Consider the following 13,718-nt stretch of genomic DNA (forward strand, 5'->3'; position numbering starts at 1 on the left):
TCCAAGGCAGAAAAGTTAGCTAAAAAGTCAATAGTTGATACCTAAAACTTGAATTGTACTACTTCTTACTGGGTATTACATCAACTTAGAAGCTTAATCTGTGTTCTACTATGGTGCTTTTAGTGTCTCCGCATACCGCAGCACGCGACATAGCTTTGCAGACGATAAGTACAACCGTTTCAGAGAGAAAAGCGGCCAATGTGACGCACTGCTTTAAGTCGATTCGATAATAAATTACGAATACGGACGGATTTCTCAGGTTTTTACTACATATGAACACTTTTCGCATCCTCCCGTGCAACTCGGCTGCTAGTCCTCCTTTCATGCAGAATCTTATAGTCCTAGCTCATGTCCAAGTCACCAAAGCCAGCTAAAAAGTCAATATTCGATACCTAAAACTTGAATTGTACTACTCCTTACTGGCTATTCCATCAACTTAGAAGCTTAATCTGTGTTCTACTATGGTGCCTTTAGTGTCTCCGCATACCACAGCACGCGACATAGCTTTGCAGACGATAAGTACAACCGTTTCAGAGAGAAGTGCGGCCAATGTGACGCACTGCTTTAAGTCGATTCGATAATAAATTACGAAAACGGACGGATTTCTCAGGTTTTTACTACATATGCACACTTCTCGCATCCTCCCGTGCAACTCGGCTGCTAGTCGTCCTTTCATGCAGAATCTTAAGATCCTAGCTCATGTCCAAGGCACCAAAGCCAGCTAAAAAGTCAATATTCGATACCTAAAACTTGAATTGTACTACTCCTTACTGGCTATTACATCAACTTAGAAGCTTCATCTGTGTTCTACTATGGTGCTTTTAGTGTCTCCGCATATCGCAGCACGCGACATAGCTTTGCAGACGATAAGTACAACCGTTTCAGAGAGAAGAGCGGCCAATGTGACGATCTGGCTTCAAGTTGATTCGATAACAAATGACGAAAACGGACGGATTTCTCAGGTTTTTACTACATATGAACACTTTTCACATACTCCCGATCAACTCGGCTGCTAGTCCTCCTTTCATGCAGAATCTTAAGGTCCTAGCTCAGGTCCAAGGCACCAAAGCCAGCTAAAAAGTCGATAATCGATACCTAAAACTTGAATTGTACTACTTCTGACTGGCTATTACATCAACTTAGAAGCTTCATCTGTGTTCTACTATGGTGCTTTAAGTGTCTCCGCATACCGCAGCACGCGACATAGCTTTGCAGACGATAAGTACTACCGTTTCAGAGAGAAGAAGGGCCAATGTGACGATCTAACTTTAAGTCGAATCGATAACAAATGACGAAAATGGACGGATTTCTCAGGTTTTTACTACATATGAACACTTTTTACATACTCCCGTGCAACGCGGCTGCTAGTCCACCTTTCATGCAGAATCATAAAGTCCTAACTCATATCCAAGGCAGAAAAGCCAGCTAAAAAGTCAATAGTTGATACCTAAAACTTGAATTGTACTACTTCTTACTGGCTATTACATCAACTTAGAAGCTTAATCTGTGTTCTACTATGGTGCTTTTAGTGTCTCCGCATACCGCAGCACGCGACATAGCTTTGCAGACGATAAGTACAACCGTTTCAGAGAGAAGAGCGGGCAATGTGACGATCTGGCTTCAAGTTGATTCGATAACAAATGACGAAAACGGACGGATTTCTCAGGTTTTTACTACATATGAACACTTTTCACATTCTCCCATGCAACTCGGCTGCTAGTCCTCCTTTCATGCAGAATCTTAAGGACATAGCTCATGTCCAAGGCACCAAAGCCAGCTAAAAAGTCAATAATCGATATCTAAAACTTGAATTGTACTACTTCTTACTGGCTATTACATCAACTTTGAAGCTTCATCTGTGTTCTACTATGGTGCTTTCAGTGTCTCTGAATACTGCAGCACGAGACATAGCTTTGCAGACGATAAGTACAACCGTTTCACAGAGAAGAGCGGCCAATGTGACGCACTGCTTTAAGTCGATTCGATAATAAATTACGAAAACGGTCGGATTTCTCAGGTTTTTACTACATATGAACACTTTTAACATTGTCCCTTGCAACTCGGCTGCTACTCCTCCTTTCATGCAGAATCTTAAGGTCCTAGGTCATGTCCAAGGCACCAAAGCCAGCTAAAAAGTCAATAATCGATACCTAAAACTTGAATTGTACTACTTCTGACTGGCTATTACATCAACTTAGAAGCTTAATCTGTGTTCTACTATGGTGCTTTTAGTGTCTCCGCATACCGCAGCACGCGACATAGCTTTGCGGACGATAAGTACAACCGTTTCAGAGAGAAGAGCGGCCAATGTGACGATCTGGCATTAAGTCGATTCGATAATAAATTACGTAAACGGACGGATTTCTCAGGATTTTACTACATATGAACACTTTTCACATTCTCCCATGCAACTCGGCTGCTAGTCCTCCTTTCATGCAGAATCTTAAGGACATAGCTCATGTCCAAGGCACAAAAGCCAGCTAAAAAGTCAATAATCGATACCTAAAACTTGAATTGTACTACTTCTTACTTGCTATTACATCAACTTAGAAGCTTAATCTGTGTTCTACTATGGTGCTTTAAGTGTCTCCGCATACCGCAGCACGCGACATAGCTTTGCAGACGATAAGTACAACCGTTTCAGAGAGAAGAGCGGCCAATGTGACGCACTGCTTGAAGTCGATTCGATAACAAATGACGAAAATGGACGGATTTCTCAGGTTTTTACTACATATGAACACTTTTTACATACTCCCGTGCAACGCGGCTGCTAGTCCTCCTTTCATGCGAAATCTTAAGGTCCTAGCTCTTGTCCAAGGCACCAAAGCCAGCTTAAAAGTCAATATTCGATACCTAAAACTTGAATTGTACTACTCCTTACTGGCTATTACATCAAGTTAGAAGCTTCATCTGTGTTCTACTATGGTGCTTTTAGTGTCTCCGCATACCGCAGCACGCGACATAGCTTTGCAGACGATAAGTACAACCGTTTCAGAGAGAAGAGCGGCCAATGTGACGATCTGGCTTCAAGTTGATTCGATAACAAATGACGAAAATAGACGGTTTTCTCAGGTTTTTACTACATATGAACACTTTTAACATTGTCCCTTGCAACTCCACTGCTTCTCCTCCTTTCATGCAGAATCTTAAGGTCCTAGCTCATGTCCAAGGCACCAAAGCCAGCAAAAAGTCCATAATCGATACCTAAAACCTGAATTGTACTACTTCTAACTATCTATTACATCAACTTAGAAGCTTAATCTGTGTTCTACTATGGTGCTTTTAGTGTCTCCGCATACCTCAGCACGCGACATAGCTTTGCAGACGATAAGTACAACCGTTTCAGAGAGTAGTGCGGCCAATGTGACGCACTGCTTTAAGTCGATTCGATAATAAATTACGAAAACGGACGGATTTCTCAGGTTTTTACTACATATGCACACTTTTCGCATCCTCCCGTGCAACTCGGCTGCTAGTCGTCCTTTCATGCAGAATCTTAAGGTCCTAGCTCAAGTCCAAGGCACCAAAGCCAGCTAAAAAGTCAATATTCGATACCTAAAACTTGAATTGTACTACTCCTTACTGGCTATTACATCAACTTAGAAGCTTCATCTGTGTTCTACTAATGTGCTTTTAGTGTCTCCGCATATCGCAGCACGCGACATAGCTTTGCAGACGATAAGGACAACCGTTTCAGAGAGAAGAGCGGCCAATGTGACGATCTGGCTTCAAGTTGATTCGATAACAAATGACGAAAACGGACGAATTTCTCAGGTTTTTACTACATATGAACACTTTTCACATACTCCCGATCAACTCGGGTGCTAGTACTCCTTTCATGCAGAATCTTAAGGTCCTAGCTCAGGTCCAAAGCACCAAAGCCAGCTAAAAAGTCGATAATCGATACCTAAAACTTGAATTGTACTACTTCTGACTGGCTATTACATCAACTTAGAAGCTTCATCTGTGTTCTACTATGGTGCTTTAAGTGTCTCCTCATACCGCAGCACGCGACATAGCTTTGAAGACGATAAGTACTACCGTTTCAGAGAGAAGAAGGGCCAATGTGACGATCTAACTTTAAGTCGATTCGATAACAAATGACGAAAATGGACGGATTTCTCAGGTTTTTACTACATATGAACACTTTTCACATACTCCCGTGCAACGCGGCTGCTAGTCCTCCTTTCATGCAGAATCATAAAGTCCTAGCTCATGTCCAAGGCAGAAAAGCCAGCTAAAAAGTCAATAATCGATACCTAAAACTTGAATTGTACTACTTCTTACTGGCTATTACATCAACTTAGAAGCTTAATCTGTGTTCTACTATGGTACTTTTAGTGTCTCCGCATACCGCAGCACGCGACACAGCTTTGCAGACGATAAGTACAACCGTTTCAGAGAGAAGGGCGGCCAATGTGACGCACTGCTTTAAGTCGATTCGATAATAAATTACGAAAACGGACGGATTTCTCAGGTTTTTACTACATATGAACACTTTTCGCATCCTCCCGTGCAACTCGGCTGCTAGTCCTCCTTTCATGCAGAATCTTAAGGTCCTAGCTCATGTCCAAGGCACTAAAGCCAGCTAAAAAGTCAATAATCGATACCTAAAACTTGAATTGTACTACTCGTTACTGGCTATTACATCAACTTAGAAGCTTCATCTGTGTTCTACTATGGTGCTTTTAGTGTCTCCGCATACCGCAGCACGCGACATAGCTTTGCAGACGATAAGTACAAATGTTTCAGAGAGAAGAGCGGACAATGTCACGATCTGGCTTCAAGTCGATTCGATAACAAATGACGAAAACTGATGGATTTCTCAGGTTTTTACTACATATGAACACTTTTCACACTCTCCCTTGCAACTCGGCTGCTAGTCCTCCTTTCATGCAGAATCTTAAGGACATAGCTCATGACCAAGGCACCAAAGCCAGCTAAAAATTCAATTATCGATACCTAAAACTTGAATTGTACTACTTCTTACTGGGTATTACATCAACTTAGAAGCTTAATCTGTGTTCTACTATGGTGCTTTTAGTGTCTCCGCATACCGCAGCACGCGACATAGCTTTGCAGACGATAAGTACAACCGTTTCAGAGAGAAGAGCGGCCAATGTGACGCACTGCTTTAAGTCGATTCGATAATAAATTACGAAAACGGTCGGATTTCTCAGGTTTTTACTACATATGAACACTTTTAACATTGTCCCTTGCAACTCGGCTGCTACTCCTCCTTTCATGCAGAATCTTAAGGTCCTAGGTCATGTCCAAGGCACCAAAGCCAGCTAAAAAGTCAATAATCGATACCTAAAACTTGAATTGTACTACTTCTTACTGGCTATTACATCAACTTAGAAGCTTAATCTGTGTTCTACTATGGTGCTTTTAGTGTCTCCGCATACCGCAGCACGCGACATAGCTTTGCGGACGATAAGTACAACCGTTTCAGAGAGAAGAGCGGCCAATGTGACGATCTGGCATTAAGTCGATTCGATAATAAATTACGTAAACGGACGGATTTCTCAGGATTTTACTACATATGAACACTTTTCACATTCTCCCATGCAACTCGGCTGCTAGTCCTCCTTTCATGCAGAATCTTAAGGACATAGCTCATGTCCAAGGCACAAAAGCCAGCTAAAAAGTCAAAAATCGATACCTAAAACTTGAATTGTACTACTTCTTACTTGCTATTACATCAACTTAGAAGCTTAATCTGTGTTCTACTATGGTGCTTTAAGTGTCTCCGCATACCGCAGCACGCGACATAGCTTTGCAGACGATAAGTACAACCGTTTCAGAGAGAAGAGCGGCCAATGTGACGCACTGCTTGAAGTCGATTCGATAACAAATGACGAAAATGGACGGATTTCTCAGGTTTTTACTACATATGAACACTTTTTACATACTCCCGTGCAACGCGGCTGCTAGTCCTCCTTTCATGCGAAATCTTAAGGTCCTAGCTCTTGTCCAAGGCACCAAAGCCAGCTTAAAAGTCAATATTCGATACCTAAAACTTGAATTGTACTACTCCTTACTGGCTATTACATCAAGTTAGAAGCTTAATCTGTGTTCTACTATGGTGCTTTTAGTGTCTCCGCATACCGCAGCACGCGACATAGCTTTGCGGACGATAAGTACAACCGTTTCAGAGAGAAGAGCGGCCAATGTGACGATCTGGCATTAAGTCGATTCGATAATAAATTACGTAAACGGACGGATTTCTCAGGATTTTACTACATATGAACACTTTTCACATTCTCCCATGCAACTCGGCTGCTAGTCCTCCTTTCATGCAGAATCTTAAGGACATAGCTCATGTCCAAGGCACAAAAGCCAGCTAAAAAGTCAATAATCGATACCTAAAACTTGAATTGTACTACTTCTTACTTGCTATTACATCAACTTAGAAGCTTAATCTGTGTTCTACTATGGTGCTTTAAGTGTCTCCGCATACCGCAGCACGCGACATAGCTTTGCAGACGATAAGTACAACCGTTTCAGAGAGAAGAGCGGCCAATGTGACGCACTGCTTGAAGTCGATTCGATAACAAATGACGAAAATGGACGGATTTCTCAGGTTTTTACTACATATGAACACTTTTTACATACTCCCGTGCAACGCGGCTGCTAGTCCTCCTTTCATGCGAAATCTTAAGGTCCTAGCTCTTGTCCAAGGCACCAAAGCCAGCTTAAAAGTCAATATTCGATACCTAAAACTTGAATTGTACTACTCCTTACTGGCTATTACATCAAGTTAGAAGCTTCATCTGTGTTCTACTATGGTGCTTTTAGTGTCTCCGCATACCGCAGCACGCGACATAGCTTTGCAGACGATAAGTACAACCGTTTCAGAGAGAAGGGCGGCCAATGTGACGCACTGCTTTAAGTCGATTCGATAATAAATTACGAAAACGGACGGATTTCTCAGGTTTTTACTACATATGAACACTTTTCGCATCCTCCCGTGCAACTCGGCTGCTAGTCCTCCTTTCATGCAGAATCTTAAGGTCCTAGCTCATGTCCAAGGCACTAAAGCCAGCTAAAAAGTCAATAATCGATACCTAAAACTTGAATTGTACTACTCGTTACTGGCTATTACATCAACTTAGAAGCTTCATCTGTGTTCTACTATGGTGCTTTTAGTGTCTCCGCATACCGCAGCACGCGACATAGCTTTGCAGACGATAAGTACAAATGTTTCAGAGAGAAGAGCGGACAATGTCACGATCTGGCTTCAAGTCGATTCGATAACAAATGACGAAAACTGATGGATTTCTCAGGTTTTTACTACATATGAACACTTTTCACACTCTCCCTTGCAACTCGGCTGCTAGTCCTCCTTTCATGCAGAATCTTAAGGACATAGCTCATGACCAAGGCACCAAAGCCAGCTAAAAATTCAATTATCGATACCTAAAACTTGAATTGTACTACTTCTTACTGGGTATTACATCAACTTAGAAGCTTAATCTGTGTTCTACTATGGTGCTTTTAGTGTCTCCGCATACCGCAGCACGCGACATAGCTTTGCAGACGATAAGTACAACCGTTTCAGAGAGAAGAGCGGCCAATGTGACGCACTGCTTTAAGTCGATTCGATAATAAATTACGAAAACGGTCGGATTTCTCAGGTTTTTACTACATATGAACACTTTTAACATTGTCCCTTGCAACTCGGCTGCTACTCCTCCTTTCATGCAGAATCTTAAGGTCCTAGGTCATGTCCAAGGCACCAAAGCCAGCTAAAAAGTCAATAATCGATACCTAAAACTTGAATTGTACTACTTCTTACTGGCTATTACATCAACTTAGAAGCTTAATCTGTGTTCTACTATGGTGCTTTTAGTGTCTCCGCATACCGCAGCACGCGACATAGCTTTGCGGACGATAAGTACAACCGTTTCAGAGAGAAGAGCGGCCAATGTGACGATCTGGCATTAAGTCGATTCGATAATAAATTACGTAAACGGACGGATTTCTCAGGATTTTACTACATATGAACACTTTTCACATTCTCCCATGCAACTCGGCTGCTAGTCCTCCTTTCATGCAGAATCTTAAGGACATAGCTCATGTCCAAGGCACAAAAGCCAGCTAAAAAGTCAATAATCGATACCTAAAACTTGAATTGTACTACTTCTTACTGGCTATTACATCAACTTAGAAGCTTAATCTGTGTTCTACTATGGTGCTTTAAGTGTCTCCGCATACCGCAGCACGCGACATAGCTTTGCAGACGATAAGTACAACCGTTTCAGAGAGAAGAGCGGCCAATGTGACGCACTGCTTGAAGTCGATTCGATAACAAATGACGAAAATGGACGGATTTCTCAGGTTTTTACTACATATGAACACTTTTTACATACTCCCGTGCAACGCGGCTGCTAGTCCTCCTTTCATGCGAAATCTTAAGGTCCTAGCTCTTGTCCAAGGCACCAAAGCCAGCTTAAAAGTCAATATTCGATACCTAAAACTTGAATTGTACTACTCCTTACTGGCTATTACATCAAGTTAGAAGCTTCATCTGTGTTCTACTATGGTGCTTTTAGTGTCTCCGCATACCGCAGCACGCGACATAGCTTTGCAGACGATAAGTACAACCGTTTCAGAGAGAAGAGCGGCCAATGTGACGAACTGGCTTCAAGTTGATTCGATAACAAATGACGAAAATAGACGGTTTTCTCAGGTTTTTACTACATATGAACACTTTTAACATTGTCCCTTGCAACTCCACTGCTTCTCCTCCTTTCATGCAGAATCTTAAGGTCCTAGCTCATGTCCAAGGCACCAAAGCCAGCAAAAAGTCCATAATCGATACCTAAAACCTGAATTGTACTACTTCTAACTATCTATTACATCAACTTAGAAGCTTAATCTGTGTTCTACTATGGTGCTTTTAGTGTCTCCGCATACCTCAGCACGCGACATAGCTTTGCAGACGATAAGTACAACCGTTTCAGAGAGTAGTGCGGCCAATGTGACGCACTGCTTTAAGTCGATTCGATAATAAATTACGAAAACGGACGGATTTCTCAGGTTTTTACTACATATGAACACTTTTCGCATCCTCCCGTGCAACTCGGCTGCTAGTCGTCCTTTCATGCAGAATCTTAAGGTCCTAGCTCAAGTCCAAGGCACCAAAGCCAGCTAAAAAGTCAATATTCGATACCTAAAACTTGAATTGTACTACTCCTTACTGGCTATTACATCAACTTAGAAGCTTCATCTGTGTTCTACTATGGTGCTTTTAGTGTCTCCGCATATCGCAGCACGCGACATAGCTTTGCAGACGATAAGGACAACCGTTTCAGAGAGAAGAGCGGCCAATGTGACGATCTGGCTTCAAGTTGATTCGATAACAAATGACGAAAACGGACGGATTTCTCAGGTTTTTACTACATATGAACACTTTTCACATACTCCCGATCAACTCGGGTGCTAGTCCTCCTTTCATGCAGAATCTTAAGGTCCTAGCTCAGGTCCAAAGCACCAAAGCCAGCTAAAAAGTCGATAATCGATACCTAAAACTTGAATTGTACTACTTCTGACTGGCTATTACATCAACTTAGAAGCTTCATCTGTGTTCTACTATGGTGCTTTAAGTGTCTCCTCATACCGCAGCACGCGACATAGCTTTGCAGACGATAAGTACTACCGTTTCAGAGAGAAGAAGGGCCAATGTGACGATCTAACTTTAAGTCGATTCGATAACAAATGACGAAAATGGACGGATTTCTCAGGTTTTTACTACATATGAACACTTTTCACATACTCCCGTGCAACGCGGCTGCTAGTCCTCCTTTCATGCAGAATCATAAAGTCCTAGCTCATGTCCAAGGCAGAAAAGCCAGCTAAAAAGTCAATAATCGATACCTAAAACTTGAATTGTACTACTTCTTACTGGCTATTACATCAACTTAGAAGCTTAATCTGTGTTCTACTATGGTACTTTTAGTGTCTCCGCATACCGCAGCACGCGACACAGCTTTGCAGACGATAAGTACAACCGTTTCAGAGAGAAGGGCGGCCAATGTGACGCACTGCTTTAAGTCGATTCGATAATAAATTACGAAAACGGACGGATTTCTCAGGTTTTTACTACACATGAACACTTTTCGCATTCTCCCGTTCACCTCGGCTGCTAGTCCTCCTTTCATGCAGAATCTTAAGGTCCTAGCTCATGTCCAAGGCACTAAAGCCAGCTAAAAAGTCAATAATCGATACCTAAAACTTGAATTGTACTACTCGTTACTGGCTATTACATCAACTTAGAAGCTTCATCTGTGTTCTACTATAGTGCTTTTAGTGTCTCCGCATACCGAAGCACGCGACATAGCTTTGCAGACGATAAGTACAACCGTTTCAGAGAGAAAAGCGGCCAATGTGACGATCTGGCTTTAAGTCGATTCGATAACAAATGACGAAAACGAACGGATTTCTCAGGTTTTTACTACATATGAACACTTTTCACATACTCCCGATCAACTCGGCTGCTAGTCCTCCTTTCATGCAGAATCTTAAGGTCCTAGCTCAGGTCCAGGGCACCAAAGCCAGCTAAAAAGTCAATAATCGATACCTAAAACTTGAATTGTACTACTTCTGACTGGCTATTACATCAACTTAGAAGCTTCATCTATGTTCTACTATGGTGCTTTTAGTGTCTCCGCATACCGCAGCACGCGACATAGCTTTGCAGACGATAAGTACAACCGTTTCAGAGAGAAGAGTGGCCAATGTGACGATCTGGCTTTAAGTCGATTCGATAACAAATGACGAAAACGAACGGATTTCTCAGGTTTTTACTACATATGAACACTTTTAACATTCTCCCTTGCAACTCGGCTGCTAGCCCTCCTTTCATGCAGAATCTTAAGGTCCTACCTCATGTCCAAGGCACCAAAGCCAGCAAAAAGTCAATAATCGATACCTAAAACTTGAATTATACTACTTCTTACTGGCTATTACATCAACTTAGAAGCTTAATCTGTGTTCTACTATGGTGCTTTTAGTGTCTCCGCATACCGCAGCACGCGACATAGCTTTGCAGACGATAAGTACAACCGTTTCAGAAAGAAGAGCGGCCAATGTGACGATCTGGCTTTAAGTCGAGTCGATAATAAATTGCGAAAACGGACGGATTTCTCAGGTTTTTACTACACATGAACACTTTTCGCATTCTCCCGTTCAACTCGGCTGCTAGTCCTCCTTTCATGCAGAATCTTAAGGTCCTAGCTCATGTCCAAGGCACCATAGCCAGCTACAAAGTCAATAATCGTTACCTAAAACTTGAATTGTACTACTTCTTACTGGCTATTACATCAATTTAGAAGCTTCATCTGTGTTCATTTATGGTGCTTTTAGTGTCTCCGCATACCGCAGCACGCGACATAGCTTTGCAGACGATAAGTACAACCGTTTCAGAGAGTAGAGCGGCCAATGTGACGATCTGGCTTTAAGTCGATTCAATAAAAAATGACGAAAATGGACGGAGTTCTCAGGTTTTTACTACATATGAACACTTTTCACATACTCCCGTGCAACGCGGCTGCTAGTCCTCCTTTCATGCGGAATCTTAAGGTCCTAGCTCTTGTCCAAGGCACCAAAGCCAGCTACAAAGTCAATAATCGATACCTAAAACTTGAGTTGTACTACTTCTCACTGGCTATCACATCAACTTAGAAGCTTCATCTGTGTTCTACTATGGTGCTTTTAGTGTCTCCGCATACTGCAGCACGCTACATAGCTTTGCAGACGATACATACAACCGTTTCAGAGAGAAGAGGGGCCAAAGTGACGATCTGGCTTTAAGTCGATTCGATAACAAATGACGAAAACGGACGGATTTCTCAGGTTTATACTACATATGAACACTTTTCACATTCTCCCATGCAACCCGGCTGCTAGTCCTCCTTTCATGCAGAATCGTAAGGTCCTAGCTCATATCCAAGGCACCAAAGCCAGCTAAAAAGTCAATAATCGATACCTAAAACTTGAATTGTACTACTCCTTACTGGCTATTACATCAACTTAGAAGCTTAATCTGTGTTATACTATGGTGCTTTTATTGTCTCCGCATACCGCAGCACGCGACATAGCTTTGCAGACGATAAGTACAACCGTTTCAGAGAGAAGAGCGGCCAATGTGACGATCTGGCTTTGAGTCGATTCGATAAAAAATGACGAAAACGGACGGATTTCTCAGGTTTTTACTACATATGAACACTTTTCACATTCTCCCATGCAACTCGGCTGCTAGTCCTCCTTTCATGCAGAATCATAAGGACCTAGCTTATGCCAAAGGCACCAAAGCCAGCTAAAAAGTCAATAATCGATACCTAAAACTTGAATTGTACTTCTTCTTACTTGCTATTACATAAACTTTGAAGCTTCATCTGCGTTCTACTATGGTGCTTTTAGTGTCTCCGCATACCGCAGCACGCGACATAGCTGTGCAGACGATAAGTACAACCGTTTCAGAGAGAAGAGCGGCCAATGTGACGATCTGGCTTTAAGTTGATTCGATAACAAATTTAGAAAACGGACGGATTTCTCAGGTTTTTACTACATATGAACACTTTTCGCATCCTCCCGTGCAACTCGGCTGCTAGTCCTCCTTTCATGCAGAATCTTAAGGTCCTAGCTCATGTCCAAGGCACGAAAGCCAGCTAAAAAGTCAATATTCGATACCTAAAACTTGAATTGTACTACTCCTTACTGGCTATTACATCAACTTAGAAGCTTCATCTGTGTTCTACTATGGTGCTTTTAGTGTCTCCGCATACCGCAGCACGCGACATAGCTTTGCAGACGATAAGTACAACCGTTTCAGATAGAAGAGCGGAAAATGTGACGATCAGGCTTCAAGTTGATTCGGTAACAAATGACGAAAACGGACGGATTTCTCAGGGTTTCACTACATATGAACACTTTTCACATACTCCCGTGCAACGCTGCTGCTAGTCCTCCTTTCATGCAGAATATTAAGGTCCTAGCTCATGTCCAAGGCACCAAAGCCAGCTACAAAGTCAATAATCGATACCTAAAACTTGAATTGTACTACTTCTCACTGGCTATTACATCAACTTAGAAGCTTCATCTGTGTTCTACTATGGTGATTTTAGTGTTTCCGCCTACCGCAGCACGCGACAAAGCTGTGCAGACGATAAGTACAACCGTTTCAGAGAGAAGAGCGGCCAATGTGACGATCTGGCTTTAAGTCGATTCGATAACAAATGACGAAAATGGACGGATTTCTCAGGTTTTTACTACATATGAACACTTTTCACATACTCCCGTGCAACGCGGCTGCTACTCCTCCTTTCATGCGGAATCGTAAGGTCCTAGCTCATGTCCAAGGCACAAAAGCCAGCTAAAAAGTCTATAATCGATACCTAAAACTTGAGTTGTACTACTTCTCACTGGCTATCACATCAACTTAGAAGCTTCATCTGTGTTCTACTATGGTGCTTTTAGTGTCTCCGCATACTGCAGCACGCGACATAGCTTTGCAGACGATAAGTACAACCGTTTCAGAGAGAAGAGCGGCCAATGTGACGCACTGCTTGAAGTCGATTCGATAATAAATTACGAAAACGGACGGATTCCTCACGTTTTTACTACATATGTACACTTTTCGCATCCTCCCGTGCAACTCGGCTGCTAGTCCTCCTTTCATGCAGAATCTTAAGGTCCTAGCTCATGTCCAATGC

Source organism: Schistocerca gregaria, unplaced genomic scaffold, assembly GCF_023897955.1.
Source record: "Schistocerca gregaria isolate iqSchGreg1 unplaced genomic scaffold, iqSchGreg1.2 ptg000049l, whole genome shotgun sequence".
Lineage (NCBI taxonomy): Eukaryota > Metazoa > Arthropoda > Insecta > Orthoptera > Acrididae > Schistocerca > Schistocerca gregaria.